At 39.6% G+C, this 6,179-nt stretch overlaps 1 pseudogene; it reads left to right on the top strand.

Moving 5' to 3' along the window:
- The first annotated feature begins 355 nt into the window (after positions 1-355).
- LOC144947066 (uncharacterized) overlaps positions 356-6,179 on the top strand; it is a 12,026-nt pseudogene continuing 6,202 nt past the window's right edge.

The following is a 6,179-nucleotide window of genomic DNA, read 5'->3' as shown; positions in this document are numbered from 1 at the left end:
GTTGTTGTTGCAATATATGTAGGTCCTTTCCTCCTATTCGCTTTAGGCCTCTCACAACCCTTAATCCAGCCCTGCATACACGCTGAGGGATATGTACCGTACAGACGCACAAACATATTGGCCTTGGTGTAGTCCGTGTGCTGTGGTTCTACCATCTTGACGCACTACCTTGCCCTTTGCAAACTTGACCGCGTGCAAGTTTTTGTGCATTGGGTTGTCCATTTCAGTTTGCCGTCGTGAGCCTGCAGCTGTCCCTGGTGTAAAGATATCGACGTTTCGGCTCACTCGCCTTCCACAGGAGACTTACTTCATTGCGCTGAACCTGCTAATCGTTTCGTAAAGTTCACACCTGTGCATGGAGCGTGAGGAGCGGTGGGGCAGCGAGTTGGGTTCCAGCTCACGGGCCAACTTTGTCTCTCGCTCGGGAGACAAAGGCGGCCGGGCGTGGTGCTGGTCACCCACTCCCTCGTGTGCCGTGTCGGCCTTCATAGGTACTCGTGAACAGCACTTGCCCGACAAGTCAGTGAAGGCTATACGGGGGATCTTTATCTTTGTATGGGCCGTGAAGCGGATACGAGCGATGGTGCGCGCGGGCAATCATGCCCGACGCTTCGCGGCGTCATTCACGGACAGGACTTAATAATCTGCTCTACGTAATTGCGTTAGTTCTACAGCAAAGTAAAGTGATTAATTGCAGATTTTAGCCATTCACCGCAGCATAATTTAATTGACGACACCATTACACCACTCGCGGCAGGTTATCAAATGAACCACCGCAAAAAAATGAACAAAGTTCCTATGATCACTGTTACGTTGCTTATGGCTTTATTTTGGTGGTTTCGAAAACTTTTTTTGATTTGGCCATGTTTGTTTGTTGTAGTACGGAGTTAGAATGATGGCTTTAATCTAAGTTGTCTTGTGGTTGTTGTTTGATTTACATCCCACTGGGATTTTTGCACAGCGTTGGTGGACGGTGTTTCTTTTTCTGGAAGACTTTGCAGTTTTTTCCTGGATTTTTCTGTTTGCGCTTAGTCACATAGTCACTTTAAGACGTTTTCTTGTTCATGTTTTTTGTTTTTTATTTGTTGCGCTTGCACCCGATTCAAGAGCCGAATGGCTCACAGAGCTATACCAAATAAATAAAATTGAACAATATCCAATGATTCTCCGTACAAGTTTCCCTCGCTTAATGCGGGTTCGCTTTGTGCGCCACATTTTTTTGGAACGCATCTACTACTCCGACCGTAACTGCCGCGTGAAGCGAGGGAAACCTGCGTAGCTCAAGGCTTTCTACCAACATCATCCAATTGGGAATTGTCTTCACGAGCACGGTCATTCGCATGTCGCCACGATCGAATCAAAACACCGCACACATTGGTCGTGAGGCCAACTCTGAGTCTCTGTATTCGTGGCCCGAGCTCTTCCTTTCTGTCTCTCTCTGAGCCGTATTCCTCTTTTAGTTTTGTTTTAGTTTGCTAAGTACCACTACCAGCTGTGCAGTACACTACAGTACAACACACTGTAATACAGTACACTACAGTACATCACACTGTAACACAGTACACTATAGTACATCACACTGTAACACAGTACACCACAGTACATCACACTGTAACACAGTACACTATAGTACATCACACTGTAACACAGTACACTACAGTACATCACACTGTAATACAGTACACTATAGTACATCACACTGTAACACAGTACACTACAGTACATCACACTGTAACACAGTACACTATAGTACATCACACTGTAATACAGTACACCACAGTACATCACACTGTAACACAGTACACTACAGTACATCACACTGTAACACAGTACACTATAGTACATCACACTGTAACACAGTACACTATAGTACATCACACTGTAACACAGTACACTACAGTACATCACACTGTAACACAGTACACTATAGTACATCACACTGTAACACAGTACACTACAGTACATCACACTGTAACACAGTACACTATAGTACATCACACTGTAACACAGTACACTATAGTACATCACACTGTAATACAGTACACTATAGTACATCACACTGTAACACAGTACACTATAGTACATCACACTGTAACACAGTACACTATAGTACATCACACTGTAACACAGTACACAACAGTACATCACACTGTAACACAGTACACTATAGTACATCACACTGTAACACAGTACACTATAGTACATCACACTGTAACACAGTACACTATAGTACATCACACTGTAACACAGTACACAACAGTACATCACACTGTAACACAGTACACAACAGTACATCACACTGTAACACAGTACACTATAGTACATCACACTGTAACACAGTACACTATAGTACATCACACTGTAACACAGTACACTATAGTACATCACACTGTAATACAGTACACCATAGCACATCACACTGTAATACAGTACACTATAGTACATCACACTGTAATACAGTACACCATAGCACATCACACTGTAATACAGTACACTATAGTACATCACACTGTAATACAGTACACTATAGCACATCACACTGTAATACAGTACACTATAGTACATCACACTGTAATACAGTACACTATAGTACATCACACTGTAATACAGTACACTATAGTACATCACACTGTAATACAGTACACTATAGTACATCACACTGTAACACAGTACACTATAGTACATCACACTGTAATACAGTACACTATAGTACATCACACTGTAACACAGTACACTATAGTACATCACACTGTAACACAGTACACTATAGTACATCACACTGTAATACAGTACACTATAGTACATCACACTGTAACACAGTACACTATAGTACATCACACTGTAACACAGTACACTATAGTACATCACACTGTAATACAGTACACTACAGTACATCACACTGTAAAACAGTACACTACAGTACATCACACTGTAATACAGTACACTATAGTACATCACACTGTAAAACAGTACACTACAGTACATCACACTGTAATACAGTACACTACAGTACATCACACTGTAAAACAGTACACCACAGTACATCACACTGTAATACAGTACACTACAGTACATCACACTGTAAAACAGTACACTACAGTACATCACACTGTAACACAGTACACTGTAGTACATCACACTGTAAAACAGTACACTACAATACATCACACTGTAATACAGTACACTACAGTACATCACACTGTAAAACAGTACACTACAGTACATCACACTGTAATACAGTACACTACAGTACATCACACTGTAAAACAGTACACTACAGTACATCACACTGTAATACAGTACACTACAGCACATCACACTGTAATACAGTACACTACAGTACATCACACTGTAACACAGTACACTATAGTACATCACACTGTAACACAGTACACTACAGTACATCACACTGTAACACAGTACACTACAGTACATCACACTGTAACACAGTACACTACAGTACATCACACTGTAACACAGTACACTATAGTACATCACACTGTAACACAGTACACTATAGTACATCACACTGTAATACAGTACACTATAGTACATCACACTGTAACACAGTACACTATAGTACATCACACTGTAACACAGTACACTATAGTACATCACACTGTAACACAGTACACTACAGTACATCACACTGTAACACAGTACACTACAGTACATCACACTGTAACACAGTACACTATAGTACATCACACTGTAATACAGTACACTACAGTACATCACACTGTAACACAGTACACTATAGTACATCACACTGTAACACAGTACACTACAGTACATCACACTGTAACACAGTACACTACAGTACATCACACTGTAACACAGTACACTACAGTACATCACACTGTAACACAGTACACTATAGTACATCACACTGTAACACAGTACACTACAGTACATCACACTGTAACACAGTACACTATAGTACATCACACTGTAATACAGTACACTATAGTACATCACACTGTAATACAGTACACTACAGTACATCACACTGTAACACAGTACACTATAGTACATCACACTGTAACACAGTACACTATAGTACATCACACTGTAACACAGTACACTATAGTACATCACACTGTAACACAGTACACTATAGTACATCACACTGTAATACAGTACACTATAGTACATCACACTGTAACACAGTACACTATAGTACATCACACTGTAACACAGTACACTATAGTACATCACACTGTAACACAGTACACTACAGTACATCACACTGTAACACAGTACACTATAGTACATCACACTGTAATACAGTACACTACAGCACATCACACTGTAACACAGTACACTATAGTACATCACACTGTAACACAGTACACTACAGCACATCACACTGTAACACAGTACACTATAGTACATCACACTGTAATACAGTACACTATAGTACATCACACTGTAACACAGTACACTATAGTACATCACACTGTAACACAGTACACTATAGTACATCACACTGTAATACAGTACACTACAGCACATCACACTGTAACACAGTACACTATAGTACATCACACTGTAATACAGTACACTACAGTACATCACACTGTAACACAGTACACTATAGTACATCACACTGTAACACAGTACACTATAGTACATCACACTGTAACACAGTGCACTATAGTACATCACACTGTAACACAGTACACTATAGTACATCACACTGTAACACAGTACACTATAGTACATCACACTGTAACACAGTACACTATAGTACATCACACTGTACAACAGTACACTACAGTACATCACACTGTAACACAGTACACTATAGTACATCACACTGTAACACAGTACACTATAGCACATCACACTGTACCACAGTACACTATAGTACATCACACTGTACCACAGTACACTATAGTACATCACACTGTAACACAGTACACTATAGTACATCACACTGTAACACAGTACACTATAGTACATCACACTGTACCACAGTACACTATAGTACATCACACTGTAACACAGTACACTATAGTACATCACACTGTAACACAGTACACTATAGTACATCACACTGTAACACAGTACACTATAGTACATCACACTGTAACACAGTACACTATAGTACATCACACTGTAACACAGTACACTATAGTACATCACACTGTACCACAGTACACTATAGTACATCACACTGTAATACAGTACACTATAGTACATCACACTGTAACACAGTACACTATAGTACATCACACTGTAATACAGTACACTATAGTACATCACACTGTAACACAGTACACTATAGTACATCACACTGTAATACAGTACACTATAGTACATCACACTGTAACACAGTACACTATAGTACATCACACTGTAATACAGTACACTATAGTACATCACACTGTAATACAGTACACTACAGTACATCACACTGTAACACAGTACACTATAGTACATCACACTGTAACACAGTACACTACAGTACATCACACTGTAACACAGTACACTATAGTACATCACACTGTAATACAGTACACTATAGTACATCACACTGTAATACAGTACACTACAGTACATCACACTGTAACACAGTACACTATAGTACATCACACTGTAACACAGTACACTACAGTACATCACACTGTAACACAGTACACTATAGTACATCACACTGTAACACAGTACACTATAGTACATCACACTGTAATACAGTACACTATAGCACATCACACTGTAACACAGTACACTATAGTACATCACACTGTAACACAGTACACTACAGTACATCACACTGTAACACAGTACACTATAGTACATCACACTGTAACACAGTACACTATAGTACATCACACTGTAATACAGGACACTATAGCACATCACACTGTAACACAGTACACTATAGTACATCACACTGTAATACAGTACACTACAGTACATCACACTGTAATACAGTACACTACAGCACATCACACTGTAATACAGTACACTACAGTACATCACACTGTAACACAGTACACTATAGTACATCACACTGTAACACAGTACACTATAGTAGATCACACTGTAACACAGTACACTACAGTACATCACACTGTAATACAGTACACTACAGTACATCACACTGTAACACAGTACACTATAGTACATCACACTGTAATACAGTACACTATAGTACATCACACTGTAACACA

Source organism: Lampetra fluviatilis, chromosome 2 (genome assembly GCF_964198595.1).
Source record: "Lampetra fluviatilis chromosome 2, kcLamFluv1.1, whole genome shotgun sequence".
Taxonomy (NCBI): domain Eukaryota; kingdom Metazoa; phylum Chordata; class Hyperoartia; order Petromyzontiformes; family Petromyzontidae; genus Lampetra; species Lampetra fluviatilis.
The sequence above is the reverse complement of the archived record's forward strand: the minus strand, read 5'-3'. Positions and strand labels throughout refer to the sequence as shown.